At 40.0% G+C, this 21822-nt stretch overlaps 1 protein-coding gene across 4 annotated transcripts in view; it reads left to right on the top strand.

Annotated features, from left to right (window-relative positions):
• Positions 1–21822, top strand: part of FBXL7 (F-box and leucine rich repeat protein 7) — a 340227-nt gene that overhangs the window by 94570 nt on the left and 223835 nt on the right. The window contains exon 2 of one of the 4 annotated variants that reach the window (XM_038393332.2): positions 5723–5848. The exons of the other annotated variants lie outside the window; for them this stretch is intronic. The gene's annotated coding sequence lies outside the window, so the exon portion shown is untranslated. The remainder of the gene's footprint in view (positions 1–5722; positions 5849–21822) is intronic. 4 annotated transcript variants of the gene reach the window in all.

Below are 21822 nucleotides of genomic sequence, written 5' to 3'. Positions count from 1 at the left end.
TCTCCACAAATTACCTTCAGTGCAGTAGCTGAAAATGTTCATTCTGTTACAGAGAATTTGTGCATACAAAAGAGGACATGAAAAGAGCAGAGAGGATTTTCTAGTGTTCTACCTGCAATGCTGTTTCACGTGTGCTCTGATTGAATTTCGCAGTGTTTCAGTGTGAAAATCTAATTGCTTCTGTAGCATCCATTCATACTTGTCACACCAAATAAGTGGCAGTTGTTTGAAAATGACATCTGTATTGTGCATGCAGTGCTAGAGGGCTATGGTTCCGGTAGTCACGATCTGACCAATACTTACAGCTACCTTGTCTTTGGCAGTGTACAGCTTCTGGGTTCATCATCTGCCCTTTAGTTGGCTAAACTGGATTGCACTTCTAGGAAGCATATCTCTGTCTGTGATGTGAAATATAACTTTTAAAGAGGAGCTTTATAAGGCCTTTATAAAGGTGATATCCTTTATAATATTGTCATAAGGGTGTTATACCAGGCACAATATCAGATGACTTCTTCATTTTGATGGAAAGTTTTAGGCATCTGGCTGAGATTCACCCAGTAGTGTTGCTATCAAAGTCCTTACCCCCAGCTATCCCTTTTCCTACTATCACAGAGAGTTACATAGACCAGAAGACACATGTGTAAAAGTCGACATTGACTGTGATTAATCTTGCTCTGGAATTTGCTGTTGCCCTGTCCTAACATGTAGGTTCCTAGCCCCACAGAATTTGCAGCAGAAATGAGGGCTGTAGAATGGGCATTCCCCCCTTTTCAGACTAAGAAATATAGTAATTGACAATCAAGTCCTACGATATATGAAATATTAGGAGAGCCCTACTTGGTTGTGAGTTTTATGCATTCCTAAAGCTATCTGTCAGCAAGACTGGTAGGGTATACCTACGCTATAATTAGACACCTGTGGCTGGCTCATGCCAGCTGACTCAGGCTAAGGACCTCTGGCTAAGGGGCTGTTGAACTGTGGTATAGACACTCAGGCTGGAGCCTAGGCTCTGGGAACCTCCCACCTCGCAGAGTCCCAGAGCCCAGGTTACAATCCAAGCCTGAACGTCTACACTGCAGTTAAACAGCCCCTTCGCCTGAGTCGCATTAGCTGGCACGGGCCAGCCATGGGTGTCTAACAGCAATGTAGATATACCCTTAGTTTTTGTTCTTAATGTTGATAGCCAATGTTAGAAATGATGAGTGTTTGTTTGGATATGGAAAGGCATACAAGTATGTACTTTGTGTAGCTTGTCTTTTGTTTATGGAAATGCTTGAGGTACTAAAGTTATCTATCCAATTCAAGCCCTTTTTTAACCAAATGGTAATAAAAGTCCTTGAAAATAGTCGGGGAGAGGATAGTTGTGTGAACTAATTTCAGCAAAGCTTGTAGCTTTCCCAAGAAAGTGACTTCCCTCCAACTTTTTTGTTCTGTGCTTCAAATCATTGCTTGTGATGTGATAAGATACTACAGTGTATATGACAGGTTTCAGAGTAGCAGCCGTGTTAGTCTGTATCCACAAAAAGAAAAGGAGTACTTGTGGCACTTTAGAGACTAACACGTTTATTTGAGCATAAGCTTTCGTGAGCTACAGCTCACTTCATCGGATGCATGCAGTGAATATACAGTAGTGGGATTTTATATACACAGAGAACATGAAACAATGGGTGTTACCATACACTGTAACGAGAGTGATCAGGTAAGATGAGCTATTATTAGCAGGAGAGAAAAAACCTTTTGTAGTGATAATCAAGGTGGGCCATTTCCAGCAGTTGACAAGAACGTGTGAGGAACGGTGCGGGGGGGGGGGGGGAGATAAACATGGGGAAATAGTTTTACTTTGTGTAATGACACATCCACTCCCAGTCTTTATTCAAGCCTTTTTAGTTTTAGTTGGGGCCCCCAAAACCTCTCCAGCGCATCAAGGATCTACAATCTATTCTGAAGGACGTTCCCTCACTCTCACAGATCTTGGAAAACAGACCAGTCCTTGCTTACAGACCAGCCCCCCAACCTGAAGCAAATACTCACCAGCAACCACACAACAAAAATACGAACCCAGGAACCTATCCTTGCAACAAAGCCTGTTGCCAGCTGTGCCCACATATCCATTCAGGGGACACCATCATAGGACCTAATTACATCAGCCACACTATCGGAGGCTAGTTCACCTGCACATCTACCAATGTGATATATGCCGTCATGTGCCAGCAATGCCCCTCTGCCATGTACATTGGCCAAACTGGACAGTCTCTACGTAAAAGAATGAATGGACACAAATCAGACGTCAAGAATTATAACATTCAAAAAGCAGTTGGAGAACACTTCAATCTCTCTGGTCACTTGATTACAGACCTAAATGTGGCAATATTGCAACAAAAAAACTTCAAAAACAGACTCCAATGAGAGACTGCTGAATTGGAATTAATTTGCAAACTGGACACCATTAAATTAGGCTTGAATAAAGACTGGGAGTCGATGGGTCATTACACAAAGTAAAACTATTTCCCCATGTTTACTGCCCCCCCCCCCACTGTTCCTCACATGTTCTTGTCAACTGCTGGAAATGGCCCACCTTGATTATCACTACAAAAGGTTTTTTTTTTTTTCTCTCCTGCTGGTAATAGGTCACCTTACCTGATCACTCATTACAGTATGTATGGTAACACACATTGTTTCATGTTCTCTATGTATATAAATCTCCCCACTGTATTTTCCACTGCATGCATCCGATGAAGTGAGCTGTAGCTCACGAAAGCTTATGCTCAAATAAATTTGTTAGTCTCTACGGTGCCACAAGTACTCCTTTTCTTTTTACAGTCTCTCTATATATTTTCAGGTGAGGTCCTTTTTAAAAAGTAACCCTACAATTCAAACGATGAAGCTTTTTTGTACTTTTTGTATTATTAAACTCATTAATGCATAACTGTTTATTTTTCAGTTAGAAATCTAATACACTTCATGTACCTTTCCCTTGCTGTATCTAAAATGTTCTGTGGTATATGTTTTAGAAGGTTCCAATGACTAATGGCATAAGCAGCCAACTTTCAGATAATTTTTATGAACCATAGAGACAACTTAAGTTAACAAGTATAGATGAAATCTGTTAAAGCAATAGGTTTCCATCCTTGTACATCTTCATGAAACAATCTCACAATGCTTTCTAGCAGTAAGAAAGATGAAATGTTTGTCCTGAGTACCTTATGAAATATGGGCTATTTGACTTTCTGTATATAACCAACTTTGCTTCCCAGAAAAAAATGAGATCTAAAACAAAGTCTTTATCACTGCTTTATATAGGAATGTGGTAGGTGACATTGTTTGAGTTTCAGAGGGGTAGGCCAATTGAAGGCGAGTTTAGTCAGGGTACATAAAAGGATAAATGGACACAAATCAGACATCAGGAATGGTAACATACAAAAGTCAGTAGGAGAACACTTCAGTCTCCCTGGACACTCAATAACAGATTAAAAGTAGCCATTCTTCAACCAAAAAAAAAAAAACACCTTCAAAAACAAACTTTAAAGAGAAACTGCAGAACTAAATTCATTTGCAAACTTAACACCATCAATTTGGGCTTGAATAGGGACTAGGAGTGGCTGGCTCACTACAAAAGCAATTTTCCCTCTTGGTATCGATACCTTCTCAACAATTATTGGGAGGGACCACATCCACCCTGAGTAAATTGGCCTTCAATATTGGTTCTCCGCTTGTAAGGTTACTCCCTTCTCTTCATTTGCCTATATACATATATGCCTGTATCTGTAATTTTCACTCCATGCATCTGAAGAAGTGGGGTTTTTTACCCACAGAAGCTTATGGCCAGATAAATCTGTTAGTCTTTAAGGTGTCACCAGACTCCTCATTGTTTTTATTATTTGAGTTGAGCATAGAAAAATTTTATTTGGATCACTTCAGCATGCATTTCATTTCACCCTACAGGTGCATGCATATTGGAGCACTACAAAAGCATACAAAATACATTTAGAATATGGGCTCTCTTCACCTGGGATGTCATTTTATGTCAGCATTAAAACTGCTTATCCCTGTTTAAGCTACTTGTATGCTCCCTAATACATAGCCTTTTCAAGAGACAGGAGGAGGGAGAGGGTTGGAGGGAGGATGCCTTGAAGGTAAACTGACTTGGCTCTCTCAAACCAAGGTGGGAAATAAGTTAGAGTAAAGGACCCAACGCTGAAAATGTCCTTCTATCAAAGCGCTGCTTGTTAACACAGAAAGGCTGGCTCAGGAGCCTCCACTTATCTCCTTTGCTGTTTTCTCACAGAGAGAAAGAGAGACCTGTTATGGGTTTGGTCACAGAGATCCCCTTGGGACTGTCACCTGACATGCTAAAGTTACCTCTGAGCCTGTTTTCCACGGCTAGCTTGGGACTCCAGAACCCTGACTTGTTGAGCCAGACATGCTAGTCTGCTGCAATACAGACCCAGGTCTGGTCCAAGCCCCCAAAGCTGCAGATTTTAACCTAAGCCTGCTCAGCAGGTCACTTATCTCCATCCCAGACACGGAGTTCCCAATGGGATCCAAACCCCAGATAAATCCAGTTTACTCTGTATAAAGCTTACACAGGGTAAATTCATAAATTGTCCACCCTCTATAACACTGATAGAGATGCACAGCTGTTTGCTTCCCCAGGTATTAATCACTTACTCTGGGTTTACTAATAAACAAAATTAATTTTATTAAGTATAAAAAGTAGGATTTAAGTGGTGTCAAGTAATAACAGACAGAACAATGTAAGTTACCAAGCAAACTAAAACAAAACATGCAAGTCTAAGCCTAATACATTTAAGAAACTGAATACAGGTAAATCTCACCCTCAGAGATGTTCCAGTAATCTTCTTTCACAGACTAGATTCCTTAGTCTGGGCCCGATCCTTTTCCCTGTACAGTTCTTGTTAGTTCCAGCTTAGGTGGTAACTAGGGGATTCCTCATGTCTGGCAGCCCCTTTGTTCTGTTCCACCCCCTTTTATATCTTTGACACAAGGAGGGAATCATTTCTCTCTCTGGGTTCGCACCCTTCCTTCTAAATGGAAAAACACTAAGTTTAAGATGGATTCCAGTATCATGTGACATGTTCACATGTCCTGTGAGACTTCATTACCCACTGGCTGGCATCCACTATAAAGGAAGGTTTACAAGTAAACAGAGCCATTTACAACCAATTGCCCTAGTTAATGGGAGCTATCAAGATTCCAAGCCACCATTAATGGCCCACACTTTGCATAGTTACAATAGGACTTCAGAGTAATACTTCATATTTCTAGCTTCAGATACAAGAATGATACATTCATACAAATAGGATGAAAACACTCAGTAGATTATAAGCTTTGTAATGATACCTTAGAAGAGACCTTTTGCATAAAGCATATTCCAGTTACATTATGTTTACATTCATGAGCATATTTCCATAAACATATGGAGTGAAATGTCACACATGGTCTCTGATAGTGTACTCAAGGCAGTTGAAGTGTTTAAAGACATAATGGTCCTCAAATGCATCACTGATCACAAGTGTAACATAGGCAGCTCATGTTCTGCACTAGCTGAAGCTTTTGAAAAGTCTAGCATTGTATCCCCTTATAAGTGGTTTTTACACTAATCCAGTGGTTTTCAAACTTTTTCAATTGCGGACCCCTACAAATTTTTGAATGGCAATGCAGACACATTTGGAAATCTTAGACATAGTCTGTGTATCCCCAGGGGTCTGTGGACCACAGTTGAAAACCACAGCATCGATCTATTCCTGAGATGACTGAGAAATGGATCAGTGTAGCAAGGTTCAAAGCTGAAAGAAAGGATGTAAACACCTAGCCAAGAGAATTTGCTGTAAGTATGGCTAAAGGTGAGGGGCACTTTATGAGCTGCTTCTTAATCTGATACTGGCTGAGGTATTTTCTAATAAACCCGACTCTTATTTTTTTACATTACTTTTTGTGCAATGTTAGAAGCTGATTCTAATATGAATGCTGAATATCCAGATACCACACATTCTGGATGTTACATGAATATATGTGTGATCCCTGGCTCCTGTACTGGTGAATCCCTCATCCCATCTCTCTCCTTCTCTTCTTGCATCAACAGCGTTTAGCAGGGAGTGCTGCTCATCATCTTGGGTCCATGCATATCTGTTCTCTAAGTGGGTCTTATTGCATTCAACAAATTATTTGGTTTTGATATGAAATCCTAAATCTACCCCTGTTCGTTTGAAATTAGGCCTATATTCAGTCGGCTGTGAGTGAAGTGACGGCTGTTTTGAATTGGTTGTGAAACTCAAAACCATTTAAAGAAAAGGAGTACTTGTGGCACCTTAGAGACTAACAAATTTATTAGAGCATAAGCTTTCGTGAGCTACAGCTCACTTCATCGGATGCATTTGGTGGAAAAAACAGAGGAGAGATTTATATACACACACACAGAGAACATGAAACAATGGGTTTATCATACACACTGTAAGGAGAGTGATCACTTAAGATAAGCCATCACCCACAGCAGGGGGGGAAAGGAGGAAAACCTTTCATGGTGACAAGCAAGGTAGGCTAATTCCAGCAGTTAACAAGAATATCAGAGGAACAGTGGGGGGTGGGGTGGGAGGGAGAAATACCATGGGGAAATAATTTTACTTTGTGTAATGACTCATCCATTCCCAGTCTCAGTATGCCAACATTTTTATGGCTGACTTAGAACAACGCTTCCTCAGCTCTCGTCCCCTAATGCCCCTACTCTACTTGCGCTACATTGATGACATCTTCATCATCTGGACCCATGGAAAAGAAGCTCTTGAGGAATTCAACCATGATTTCAACAATTTCCATCCCACCATCAAGCTCAGCCTGGACCAGTCCACACAAAAGAGATCCACTTCCTGGACACTACGGTGCTAATAAGCGATGGTCACATAAACACCACCCTATATCGGAAACCTACTGACCGCTATTCCTACCTACATGCCTCTAGCTTTCATCCAGATCATACCACTCGATCCATTGTCTACAGCCAAGCGCTACGATATAACCGCATTTGCTCCAACCCCTCAGACAGAGAAACACCTACAAGATCTCTATCATGCATTCTTACAACTACAATACCCACCTGCTGAAGTGAAGAAACAGATTGACAGAGCCAGAAGAGTACCCAGAAGTCACCGACTACAGGACAGGCCCAAACAAGAAAACAGAACGCCACTAGCCATCACCTTCAGCCCCCAACTAAAACCTCTCCAACGCATCAAGGATCTACAACCTATCCTGAAGGACGACCTATCACTCTCACAGATCTTGGGAGACAGACCAGTCCTTGCTTTCAGACAGCCCCCCAATCTGAAGCAAATACTCATCAGCAACCACACAACAGAACCACTAATCCAGGAACCTATCCTTGCAACAAAGCTCATTGCCAACTCTGTCCACATATCTATTCAGGGGATACCATCATAGGGCCTAATCACATCAGCCACACTATCAGAGGCTCGTTCACCTGCGCATCTACCAATGTGATATATGCCATCATGTGCCAGCAATGCCCCTCTGCCATGTACATTGGCCAAACTGGACAGTCTCTACGTAAAAGAATGAATGGACACAAATCAGACGTCAAGAATTATAACATTCAAAAAGCAGTTGGAGAACACTTCAATCTCTCTGGTCACTCGATCACAGACCTAAGAGTGGCTATACTTCAACAAAAAAGCTTCAAAAACAGACTCCAACGAGAGACTGCTGAATTGGAATTAATTTGCAAACTGGATACAATTAACTTAGGCTTGAATAGAGACTGGGAATGGATGAGTCATTACACAAAGTAAAACTATATTTCCCCATGGTATTTCTCCCTCCCACCCCACCCCCCACTGTTCCTCTGATATTCTTGTTAACTGCTGGAATTAGCCTACCTTGCTTGTCACCATGAAAGGTTTTCCTCCTCTCCCCCCCCTGCTGCTGGTGATGGCTTATCTTAAGTGATCACTCTCCTTACAGTGTGTATGATAAACCCATTGTTTCATGTTCTGTGTGTGTGTGTGTGTGTGTGTGTGTGTGTGTGTAAATCTCTCCTCTGTTTTTTCCACCAAATGCATCTGATGAAGTGAGCTGTAGCTCACGAAAGCTTATGCTCTAATAAATTTTAGTCTCTAAGGTGCCACAAGTACTCCTTTTCTTTTTGCGAATACAGACTAACACGGCTGCTACTCTGAAACCTGTCAAAACCATTTAGTTTCCTGTAGTTTCATGAGTCTTTGCAAACAGCAGAACTCTAGATGACTGTAATGTTACTTTTTGGTACATTCAGTAACGCATCATTGAAGCCAAAAATCAGGGTGTGGGGTGGAAGGCATGACAGTCAATAAATCCAAAACTATAAACACTTGGGCACAATAAACAGCATTCACTATTTATTTAAACTTCTTGTAACCATCATATCTGAATGCATACGCAAGTGTAATTGGTTCAAGCAGCGTGTAGAAATACAAAGTAGTTAGGTTTGGCAGAATATGATTTTTAGTCACTTAGGTGGATAATGCCTGTTTTGTTTTTGAATACTTTTAATTTTTTAATTTAAATGTTCAGTTTTAGGAAATTATGGAGGGGTCAGATGACTAGTCAATAACAGACGTTGAAAGTAAAAAAGTTAAAGCTTTATAACCGTGAAATCACAAGTTACCAACATCCCATGTCAAAATATAAAAGGTAAATTTCCTTAAATCACATTTAGTTCTCGGGCAGCATTTTTTTTGATCTTGCTAAACTTCGATTATTATCAGAAATATTCTTTTTGTTGGTTTGTGTACGTGAAGTGAAATTGGCATTTACTGATTAGAAAAAAAAATCTAATCCTTCAAACCTTAAGAAAAGTCCATAGTCTTGGATTTAGGTATTTTTGTGTTTAACCTCATTGTACTATGCATTTGTCTAATAGGCTGTAGTCCTAAAAAGCTGCTTTGCTAATTATAACAATACCACTGCAATCAATACCTCAGAGTCAGAGTTCAAATACAAGACAAAAGGTGGTTGGGACATTGGCAAGACTCAAGCTGCAAATTGAAACCTTACATTATTCTAGCTAATTTGGAATGAAATTCTATAGCCAAATGTTTAAAACTCTCTTACCCAAATAGTACTAAGGACAAATTGGAAAGGTACATAAAATTGTAAAGTTGCAGATCAAACAAGTTGAAATGTGAGACTTATCAGAGAAAATGCATTTATGCTATACTTAAAAGCAGAATAACTTGCTTGGGGGAGAAAACAGCCTTTTAGAAAGCTGGTTTTAGTTAAAAGCTAGGTCTGATATTTTGTAGCAGAGACCACACTTAAATCTTGTAAGGGAAGAGGTCTGAATTATTTTAGAGAGAGGGGTCTGATTTTAGAAATAGTATTGATAACTAGGTCCCAAATGTAGTTTTCTGCTGTAAGTCACTAACAAACAGGTATGTGAGTAACTGAGTATACTTTTGTACAGTGCCTAGCATAATGGGGCCTGGCCTGGATTTTGCTCCTTTCTGTTGCTGCTTGGCCATTGCTGGATTTCAGGGGCTGAAGCTCAGGCTCTGAAACCCAGCAAAGTGGGAACATCTGCTTGGCTATTTTTAGTGCCATAGCATGAGCCTGAGTCTGTAGACCCGAGCTCTAAGAATCATTGCTGCAGGATTTTTTTTTTGGCAGGTTAGACGTACCCTTAGAGTACTGCCCACTCATGGCTCTTCTTTTGGCAAAGTGGAGGTCAAGGAAAAGCTCTCTAAGCTCTCTGGTGATTCAGAGATTTCCGAGTCCACCAGATTGGGGAAAATCACCTTCTTGCATGCACAATTATTCTGTTCTAATGCAATATGACTCAAGCCAGTGCGTTAAAGACTGAGGCACGAAACATACTGTACATCGTGTTTATCCATTTCACAAGATACATAGCCAGGACTCATCGTCACTGAGTGGCTCCGATTTGTGCTGGGGTAATGTCACTGAAATCAATGCAAACAACTTGGAATAACGTAGTGGTGAATCAGGCTCATGATTTTTAATTTGACAATCTTTCTTTGAGCACACAGTTAATGTTAATTTATAATGCATCATCTCGACTCTGCTCTGTTCTCTTATTTTTGTATCTCAAATGTGAAATTTCAGAATGACTAACTATAGTCTGTAACCTATCGTTTAAATCAGCTTCTGTACCAGATGACTGGAAGATAGCTAATGTGGTGCCAATTTTTAAAAAGGGCTCCAGAGGTGATCCTGGCAATTACAGCCCTGTAAGCCTGACTTCAGTACCAGGCAAACTATAATAAAGAACAATATTGTCAGACATATAGATGAATATAATTTGTTGAAGAAGGGTCAACATGGTTTTAGTAAAGGGAAATCAGCCTCACCAGTCTATTAGAATTCTTTGAGGGGGTCAACAAGTATGTGGACCAAGGGGATCCAGTGGATATAGTGTACTTAGATTTTCAGAAAGCCTTTGACAAGGTCTGGAAAAAGGGGTAAACAGTGAGGGGGAAAATTTGCAGATGATACAAAATTACTCAAGATAGTTAAGACCCAGGCAGAGTGCAAAGAGCTTCAAAAGGATCTCTCAAAACTGGGTGACTGGGCAACAAAATGGCAGATGAAATTTCATGTTGATAAATGTAAAGTAATGCACATTGGAAAGCATAATCCCAACTATACATACAAAATGATGGAGTCTAAATTAGCTGTTATCGCTCAAGAAAGGAATCTTGGAGTCATCGTAGATAATTCTCTGAAAATATCCACTGTGTGTGGTGGCAGTCAAAAAAGTGAACAGAATGCTGAGAATAATTAAGAAAGGGATAGATAATAGGACAGAAAATATCACATTACCTCTATATAAATCCAATGTACGCCCACATCTTGAATACCTTGTGCAGATGTGGTCTCCCCATTTCAAAAAAGGTATATTGGAATTGGAAAAGGTTCAGAAAAGGGCAACAAAAATTATTAGGGGTATGGCACGGCTTCCATATGAGGAGAGATTAATAAGACTGGGACTTTTCAGCTTGGAAAAGAGATGGCTAAGGGGAGATATGATTGAGATCTATAAAATCATGGCTGGTATAGAGAAAGTAGATAAGGAAGTGATGTTTACTACTTCTCATAACACAAGAACTAGGGATGACCAAATGAAATTAATTGGCAGCAGGTTTAAAACAAATAAAAGGAAGTATTTTTTTCCACACAATGCACGGTCAACCTGTGGAACTCCTTGCCAGAGGATATTGTGAAGGCCAAGAGCATAACAGGGTTCAAAAAAGAACTAGATAAATTCTTGAAGGATAGGTCCATCAGTGGTTATTAGCCAGGAATGGTGTCCCCAGCCTCTGTTTGCCAGAACCTGGGAATGAGGGAGAGGGGATGGATCACTTGATTATCTGTTCTGTTCATTCCCTCTGGGGCACCTGGCACTGGCCACTGTTGGAAGACGGGATACTGGGCTAGATGGACTTTTGGTCTGATCCACTAGGGACATTCTTATGTCAATCTCTCTACTAATCCTTGTATAAAAGGGGTCGAGGGGTGGGGAACCTTGTATTGTCAACAATTCTGCCTAGTTTTAATAAAGCTAGCAACTAACTTTAGAAACATTTGCTTTGGATTTATTGCCTTATTGTATTCTTTTCGTTTTGCCAAAATCTTCTCTTAACCCATTAGAATTTGGATTTCCCAGCTGTCTGCCAGCATTGTAGAAATGGTATTACTTCTCTAAACACTTCCCTCCAGAGGCTTGTATGTTGTCAGAATTCTCTGATGATGAATTTGTAGATGACTAGTGAATTTAGTAGGTTTAAGTAGACTGGACTTACTGGCCTCATAAACATAAATGTACTCTTGTGAGTGGCAGCTCACATTTTCCTTTAATCTCAGACTCGCAGCTTAACATTTAATCACTGTCCTTGTGGCTTTGGTGTCTATTGCACATTTAGCAACTATCTGTTTTGATTCTTTTTCATGCTAATTTCTTAAGGCTCCTTTTGCAATTGAACATAATACCTGATGGATTGAGGGATATTTAGAGGCTCCCAAACCTCTAAGTAGTCTCAAAACTTTAATCTCTGAAATATGGGGGGGAAACTTTCTGATGAGAAAAACAGGTAACTGTCCAAGCCTGTTGAAGCGTTGAGCTAGGAAGGCCAAGCTGCCCAGACTTAATGGTGTGGTTTTTTTTTCTTTGTGCAGAGTGCCTTCAGAATGCAGCTAGATTTTCTTTTCACAGATAACTTTAAAATGTGAGTAATAAGAATTTGCAGTAAGTTTTTTGTGGTTAAGTTGGATTCAAACATTCTCCAGTGAAGTGAGGTCTGTGGGTTTTCATTTTGCTTGGGATGGACTCGGACCTGTCAGTCATTTGCAGCAGCTAGGCTCCTCCACTAAATATCCTGCCAATTTGTTTCTGCCTTCATAAAAGCAGGTGGGCAGATCAGAGTTTCCTGGTGCAATACTTCAGGTTATCTATGGCAAAATTACCCGAAAGCATTTTTTTCTTTTTCTCATTTGGGCCTTAAATAAATTGAGGAACAAGAATGAAAGGCTAAGACAAGCAAGGTTGAGTGTTTTTTGATCCAGTTTCCCAATGATCCTTTGTAATTGTCTCTTTGAGGTAGTGGGGCAGTGCACAATTGCAGCCTTGTAGAAAACAGCATAGAAAAGAAGTATACCTAAAAGGCAGCTGAGAAGAACTGCTTCTTGCCCCTCGTTCTGTGTATGGATTGGGACTTGCACCCTTGTGGTGTGGCATTGGCCACAGTGACTTTGCATAGTCTTTCCTCCCTTAGCTCTGACTCAGATACAGAAGCTGTAGAGAAGTTGGTCTCTAGTCAGGACAAGTCAGTTTGAGTTGTTCTAAGAACTGGGACTGGAACTCCCAGATTCCTACTACTGTATTGATCTCTTGCTCAATCCAATAACCCACACTGACTCTGCAAACTGAATGAATATGGAAACTACAATGGCAGACAACTTTCTACTGATCTTCCCATTTTCATTTTGTGGTGCATGTGGATAGAGTACACCAGAATGTTAGATTTAATATACATAGGTATATTCTGTGAGGTTACAGCTGGAATTCCATCATGAATGCAGGAAAACATGTGAACTTCTTTTACGGGGGAATTTTTATTCCCTTACATGAATGAATGAAAAATCTCATCAGTTTTCTGGAAAAGAATTAGCAAGTGTCCACATAAGGCATCAACTGTTTAAAATTCAACTCTGATGCGACTCCATTGATTTCAGTGCAAGTTAAGCATGTGCTTAAATCCATCCTTATTCAGGCAAGTACTTATGCCCGATCTTAAGCATGAACTTAAGTACTTGGCTGGATTGGGGACCATTTGCTGGAGTTCAGATTCAGGGCCAGAGCCTCCTTGGGGGAGTTGCATGGCTACTGCAGTTCGTAATGTGTGCACCTTCCCTCAACATATGAGCTGTGCCTAGTGTAAGATCCTAGGCTTGCATGCCTCCCAGTCCCACCTGCTTTTGAGAGCACTTGTGTACAGGGAAGTGTAAAGATTTTAACTGTGCTGGCATGGTGACAATACTCAAAAGGGAAAAGGCTCCCTGTGCTCTCCAACTGTATTCTTCATACACTTACGCAGGCCTGGGCAAAAACTAGCCTTTCCCACACGGGGCAGACAATTCTTAAGAATAATATATCTGTGCATTAATGAGGTCACTACAAATTTGCATTAAGTTGTTTAAGCCCTTGCTAGTACTAGCCTGGCTTTGATATTCACAGATTCTGAGAATTGTCATATCGGCACTTTTATTTTATATTTGCAATGGCCTTGTCTGAAAGAGACACATTTAAGCAAGATGACAGCTTAAAAAGCCCAGAATTGTGCAGAAATGACATTTCCTTGTAACAGGGTATGAAAAATCTTTGTACACGATGATGCTGTGACTAGAGTTGTCAACTTTCTAATAGCAGAAAGTTGAACACCCTTGCCCTGCCTGCTGTCCCACCCCTGCCCCAAGGCCCTTCCACTGCCATGCCCCTTCTTTGAGGCCCCACCCTGTTCATTGCATCCCTCCTTCCTCCGTTGCTTGCTCTCCTCTACCCTCACTCACTCGCTCATTTTCAGGGGGTTGGGGTGTGGGCCCTGGGGTGGGGCCAGGGATGAGGGGTTTAGCATGTAGGAGGGGGCTCCAGGATGAGGACAAGGGGTTTGGAGTGCAGGGGCGACTCAGGGTTGGGGTGGGGGCTCCAGGAGGGAGTTTGGGTGTGGGAGGAGGCTCAGGGCTAGGACATGGGTTTGGGGTCTGGGAGGGAGTTTGGATGGGTGTGGGAGGGGGTTGGGGTGTGGGATGTGGGCTCCAGGCAGGAGTTTGGGTGCGGGAGGGGGCTCAGGGCTGGGGCAGGTGGTTGCAGTTCCTGGCCAATGGGAGCTGTGGAGCTGGCGCTCAGGGTGGGGGCAGTGCACGGAGCCCCGGTATCTGCCCCTACCCCTAGGAGCTGGAGGGACATACCGGCCGCTTTCAGGGAGCCATGCAGATGCAGGTAGGGAACCTGCCAGCCCCACACAAACGGTTCTTTTAATGGCCCAGTCAGTGGTGCTAACCAGAGCCACCAGCTGTGATGCTGACAGACCACCTCAGATCAGAACAATAGGCTAATTCACTTGTGTATGAATATAAAAAAAGTTAAATTTACTCGTGTTAATTTAGATCAAAGGAAATTTGAATAATATTGTCTTAACTTATCTGTAACGTGTTGAGCACTATCACATCACTTAATCCTAGATCAGAAGTGTGTGTTAGTAGTAAGATAAGAATGTACTTGATGTGTAAACTGCATGAAAACTAATGAAGTATTACTTGTATTATTTTCACTTATCTAACCCTATTATAATGTAATGGCAGGCAATTGAATTATGTATATCCTTGTAATTAAATAACCCATTAAATGCAGATGATGGGGGATGTAAATGAAGAAGCTAATTTCAAAGCAAGGGCCCTTAAACAATAATGGAAATTCACAGACTGTCTGTACTGTTTATTTGTCGGAAAGAGCCATATGGGTTCAGATTATCTTCTGCGAGCAGGATCTATAAATACTGGTTTAAGGGAATGATCCTGCATCTCTGAACTGTTTTGGATTCTAACAGGGTGAAATACTGAACAAGTGGACAGAGATCCCCAGAATTACACCAAGTAACCCTGAGGAACGTTTGGAAATCTCGCAGATTACTACAACTCTGTTAACATTTTGTCTTACAATCTTGGACTCGCCTGTTCATGTATTTTACCTGCTTTAACCTCTCAGTAATGCTCATCCCTTTTTTCTTAGAATCATAGAGTTATAAGGGAATGCAAGGACCATCTAGTCTAGCCACTTGCCAAGATGCAGGATTTGTTGTGTCTCAACCATCCAAGATAGATGGCTATCCAGCCTCATTTTGAAAACCACCAGTGAAGACACTTTCACAATCTCCCAAGGCAGTCTGATCCATTTTCCTATTGTTCTTATGGTTAGGAAGTTTTTCCTGAGATTTAATCTAAATCTGCTATGCTGTAGTTTGAACCCATTGTCTCTTGTCCTGCCTCTATGGCAAAAAGAGAACAACTTTTCTCCATCTTTTTTATGGAAGCCTTTTAAGTATTTGAAGACCACTATCATATTCTCCCTGAAATCATCTTTTCCAAACTAAACATACCCAGTTTCTTCAGCCTTTGCTCACATGGCTTGCATTCCATCCCTTTGATCATCTTCGTCGCTTGCCTCTGGATTCTTTCCAGTTTCTCTATATCCTTTCTATACATTTGTGACCAAAACTGGACACAGTACTCGAGCTGAGGCCTAACCAGCATTGAGTAGAGCAGTATTATCACCTCCTATGACCTGCATGCTATGCCTCCATTAATTAAATCTAAAGTTGTATTTGCGGGATTGTTTTTTGCAGCATCGCATTGCTGACTCATGTTGAGGTAGTGGTCTACCACAACCCCAAGATCCTTCTCAGCAGTGCTGCTGCCAATCCAGTTTTCCCCTATTTGTATCAGTGCATTTGGTTTTTCTTCCCCAAGTGTAGCACCTTACATTATCTTTGAATTTCATTTTGTTGTCTGTAACCCAGTTAGCTAATAAACCTTTAGTTAGTTTACTAGAGAAACTCGCTTCAGCATGGTCTTTGGTGGTATCTGGAGGTACAAATTTAAACTGGGGTAAGTGACTGACCATTTGGAGTTGGGAGTAACCTAATGTGATGTGATTTTTGGTATAGTGTCCAATATCAAAAAGTCTAGTTTGTCTGGGCAGCAAGATGTGCTGGAGAGCCTAAGGGGACTGTTTTGACTCCAAGGTGAGACTAATCTAGGGGTACACATTTTGTTACTGGCTTGGTGAATTCTAATTATAGAATATGCCGGTAGTTTGGGGGTATCTTCCCTGTTTTCTGACCATCTGACCTGAAATTGGCACACTCAGTTGTGAGCTACTCAAGACAGTGTTGCAGAATGTATTAAAGGATGTGTTGAGACTGTCAACTTTTGAGCAATCAAATATGCTTGAAGGAAAATTTGCACATTTAAATTCTATTAAAACTAACAAAGTAACTCCAAAAAATGTCTGTAAAAATACCTGATAGAGAATATATGATTGTGATGAGGTTTGAAGGTTTTATTTGCACTCGTTTAGGATGACTTGCATAACTCATAAGTGGCAAAGTCTTGAATTACACAGTGCAGCCATGCTGATAATATCTCTAGATCACACCATACCAAATCCATTATCTAATCTAACCTATGGTCAGCAAGGTTTTTCAGCTGTAGGTTCTATTGGACTGGGGTGACAAGCAGCTTATTCACTTGATTTGATTTGGATGGATGGAGAGTGAAATTCTAGTCTGGGATCCTTAACACTTAGGCTTCCATTTCTCAGGCAAATTTTTCTCCTAAAGATCTTAACAAAAAGTTACTTCTGCTTGTTACTGACAAGAAATTAAGTCCCTGTTAGTCATGTAAAGGATGGGGGGTTCTATAAATGAGACTTGAATTTTAGTAAGATATAGTTAGGCTTGGTAGGATTAGATGTTTATTGGTAATTGTTGGTGAACGTTGATTTTAACACATACGCGCGTGCGCACACACGTTTCCTTTGATTTTAATCATCAAAATTTACAGATAGGCAAAGTAAGAAAAATACTGCATAAGAACTAACTAGAGTTTGATTTAAGGATATTTACTTTGTATATTTTGACATGGGATATTGACAGGGTTTTTGTGTGTGTTTTAACTGTTTTAAAGCTTTAACTTTTTACTCTCAACATATGCTGTCATTAAATAATTCTTACCCCTTCCTCCCCCCCATTGCCTGACCACTCCATAATTTCCAGCAGCTGGGGAATTTTAAATAGAAAAATGAAAAAATGCTTACACATTAATATTATCTGCTGAAATTATTATTTTTTTTTTTAAAGAATTCTGTCAAGTCTAGATTTAGTAGGGACATCAATAATAGCAACAGAGTCCTGCTCCCAGCTGGAGAATTTGAAACTTGCCTCAAAGGACTGCATATTCTCAACTGTAATTCTGCTTCAGTGTCGGGATTTTTGCATTTGAGACGTGCGCATTTTGGAAGTATTGCATTTTTTTAGCCATATAGCTCCCATTTAACTAATGGGAATTGTGTGGTGCCTGAAACCTCAGCAGCTCTGTCAAGCTTTACTCCATAGAGGAGTAGTTTGTTTTCTTGGCATGAGGAGGAACTGCTAGCATAGTTGGCTTTCAAGAATAGAAACAAATGTGGTTGAAAAGACAGAAATATAATTGGACTGTCTTTAGAGGGCTCTAGCTTGGGAGGCTAATGTTTACTTAGTGTTCTTGATTGTGGGCTGAGAGAGCTTGTTAGCTTGAACTCTGCTTCCTGAACTCATCTTGTTCCAGGGTTGTGACCCTTCTGCCAAACAAGATTTTTAGTTATCATTTGTAATCCAAAGCAGTGTGCAAGACTGCAGTCTAGTGTGATTTTTCTCTTCAATTCCAGCAGACTCAGAACTTCTTATATTGATTTCTACACTCTTGTCTGAGATTCAGTTGCACTAAACTTCTTTCTTTCCCGTTGCGTACTAATATTCTTAAAGCACTGTTGGCATTCAGCATTTGAATCCCTTACTGAGTAAGAATTGCACTTGCCTAGATGTAGCAGGAGATTCAAATTAGCATGCTCTTACTCTGCTCTGTATATCTTTGGTAGGAATATATCATCCACTGTACTGTGATTGACAGTGTGATGTCATTTTGACAAATATGCTTCTCTTGGGACTAATTTCTCTTTAGAAGAATAAACAGATACTCCTTCTAATATGGGTTAGAATGAGCAGAGAATACCCTTAAGACTCTTTGGATATTCAATTGTGATCCTTACCAGCTATTTCTGGTGGTTGTGGATAGGGTGACAAGTGTAAAAAATCGGGATAGGGATGGGGGGTAATAGGTGTCTAAGAGAGAGCCCCCAAAATCGGGACTGTCCCTATAAAATTGGGACGTCTGCTCTCCCTAGTTGTGGAAGTCCAAGACCCTATGACTCTCTGAAAAATAAGGGATAATTTGGGTGAATCTGCTAATAGATCCCTCTTTAAATACTTTGTCTCCAATAAAACTGTTACTTCTCAGCATATGGGACCAGATTTCCAAGAAATGGTGACTGATTATACATGTGCGAACACCTGCGTGCACACTTCTTGAGTACTAACATTTACACAGGCATTGGACTTTGCATGTTTAAATTATTTCACAGGCTATTCTCTGTCAACTGCATAGAGGTGTTCATGCTTAAGTGTGTCTGCAGATGTTTGTGGGTCAGCATGTAGAGGCTGGGTTGAAACCCATCTGACAATCTAACCCAAATAGCTGTTGCTTACTCTGTCTCCCTACCTAGTCAACACTAATCCCCCACTTTTATTCTGCCTCCCTGAGGCTTATTGGGTGATGTCAACCTTTCAAAAAAAAATATTGGTTATGGTGAGAAAATAGGACAAGCAATGGTGTAAGAAACTCTCAGCAATGGGGAAATATTTCCTGCTACATAGGTCCATTTGGAATTAAAAAGTTGGCAGAAGTTAATGGATATGATTGGATACGAGATCTGAATTGTGGTTATAATGCAGTATAACTCAGGGCTCAGAATTGGAGATGTCATTTCCAGTCTAACACTACCACCCTTAATCATACTGGGCCGTTACCTTACCCAGGCCCTGATTCAGCAAGATACCTACATTGAAGCACATAAGTAGACCCTTGACTTCTGTGACATTACTTAATAAAAGGCTCCGTTCTAACACCCTTATGCAGACTAAAAATTAATATGCTGAGAAAAATGGTAGTCTAACATCCTAATCTTAGCATCTACTTGTAACATAAAGGCAAGTAACTCTTTGAAATACTGTAAAATTGCAATAAAGTGCAGGTTCTGCATGTCATACATATTACAAAAAAGTCTCTAAACTATGGGGCTAATACTCTTTGCACTTCAAGATCGCTTTCTGTCTAAGGATATCAAAGCATTGTAAACACATGAATGTATTAATCCTCCCAATGCCTTCTAGACAGATGAGTTGGGGCTTTGTGTTTGCAGGGAGAGGAGTTATAGTTTGGGTGAAGGTGTCTCCTATACTGCTGAGACGGGTTATCATGTTGTGTGTGTACTCATGCACAATAGGAGCAAATGGCATTGGAATTACTCATTCTTTACATCAGTGTAAGAGAGAAGTTTCACTTCCTGTGTGTGTAAGAAATTTGATAAATCAGAACAGATGCATAACAATACATGAACTATCACATCTTACTACTTAATTTAATTTAACACTTAAATTAACATTTATGGGCCATAAAGTGTAGAGTAACCCAGTATTAAATATGCATAGCCAGGTGTACCACACTTCAGGAGGAAAAGTAATGGACAGATTGGATTGGTTTTTTTAATATAAGAAATTTAAACTCAGCCAGTTACAGGTAGCACAATTATATAAAGGAAAAAGAATCTAAACAAACTGAACATTCTCTTACACTGTATGACTTGAAATCTTGGGTGACCACACTTGTAAATTCTTACAATGTGTTGTGCTTATGTATTGTGCTTAAAGTAAGCACATGTTGGGATTACTGTTGGTGTGCTTTCATCAGGCAAAGAAGTGGTTAAACGTTTCAGGGAGGGGGAGGATTTCCCAAGAGCAAAGGATAAATTGTAGGAAATAAGTGAATTATGAAAAGCAAATAATCCTGTGAACTTTTTCTGGAAATTGGTTGCTGCTGGGAAAACTGATGTATCACATTACATTAGGAAGCAGATTGGTAATAGAGTATAGTGTGTATATATAGAATATATGATGAATTACTCTTCATCCCAGAAGATAGAGGTACTAACAATGTATGGAATTTCATGATTTACCTTGGGATCATGATGATAGTTCAAATAAGCAAGGGAAACATTTCTGTCACAAAACATGATTCCTTTTTTTCTTTGTGGACTGAGCCTTACTATAATCCATTCCCCTAGTCACAAATCTGCAACAGATATGAACTTCAGATAATCCAAGAGCCCTGCAATTTATGCAGGGATATTATTATTTTCCTCCTATCGTTCAGAAAGAGTCAACTTTAGAATAAAAATCTCTTGGGTACCCAAAGAAAGTTAATTAAATTCAAGTTCTCAGCATTTGAGCCACTGCTTTGCAGACCCACCTAGTTCCTCTGGGACAGCACAGAACTGAGTTGATGACCTTTGCTCTTTGAGTAAATACAGTACCCATTTTTCCAAGAAGTTCTTGCTGGGTTGAAATAATTGGTCAAGAAAGGACTAATATTTTTAAAGAGGGGAATTTTTATTTGTCTACCAAGATTGTTTTACAAAACACAAGTGTTGAAATCTGTCAAAGTAAGGAATCATCAAATTATAATGGCATCCAGGGTTATGTCAAATATTCAACCTTGCTGCAAATCTACGGAAAACTACCTTTTAAACCAAACATGGCATGACTTTCAATCGATTAAGGGCCAAATTCACTAATGGTGTAAAATACAATAAGGTATCACTAATTTTGATCATCTATATCATAACTCAACTATTTTCCTTTCTTATGCCTACTTTATTTGTATACCACTTTTTTTTTCTTGCTTTTAGTTTGGTTTGCATGAGCGAAGAGCTTTTAAATGTAAGCTTCCCATCTGTATGTACAATATTTCTTAAACCTTGTATAAGAGGATACATTCGGTGCAAAAACTGTTGCAGCTTTTGCTCTGAAGTGTATTGAAACAGACTCCAAAACTTGCAACGTTGTATATTATTTCTGTGTATGTGGGAGTCGGAAGGTTTTGTTGTCTTAGTCAGTAGTTCCCAACCTTTTCTCTGCTGTGGCGCACTTCGATATTTTTAATTTTGAGGAATGTCACCGGATAGTCTCCAAATGAATTTGCCTTTTTATCACCTTGGTTTAAGCTGTTTACTACCCTTGCCATTCAGTCTGTACAATAAGGTTAATGATGATAGACTTTATTGTACAGACTGTGACAAGTATTTCAGTTGCACGTTCACATCAACAAATTGTTAAATAAAAAATAAATTTTTATTATATGATGGACAACAAATACAAAAGTTGTACAAGAAACATCAACTAACTATATTATGTATCATTTATGGCATTACCTTTGGAAGTGAGTAACATCTCATGCCAAACTCCAAGTAAAAGATCCAAGCTCTTGCTCCGACCTCGGATGCTCTTACTTTGTTCTTGATGTAAGTCAGGCTTGAAAAGGGCAATAGAATGGAGATAGCATGGTCAGAGATTACAGGATATTAGTCTC

Source organism: Dermochelys coriacea, chromosome 2, assembly GCF_009764565.3.
Source record: "Dermochelys coriacea isolate rDerCor1 chromosome 2, rDerCor1.pri.v4, whole genome shotgun sequence".
NCBI classification, from domain to species: domain Eukaryota; kingdom Metazoa; phylum Chordata; order Testudines; family Dermochelyidae; genus Dermochelys; species Dermochelys coriacea.
Note: the sequence above shows the minus strand (reverse complement) of the source record. Positions and strands in the feature narration are given on the sequence as shown.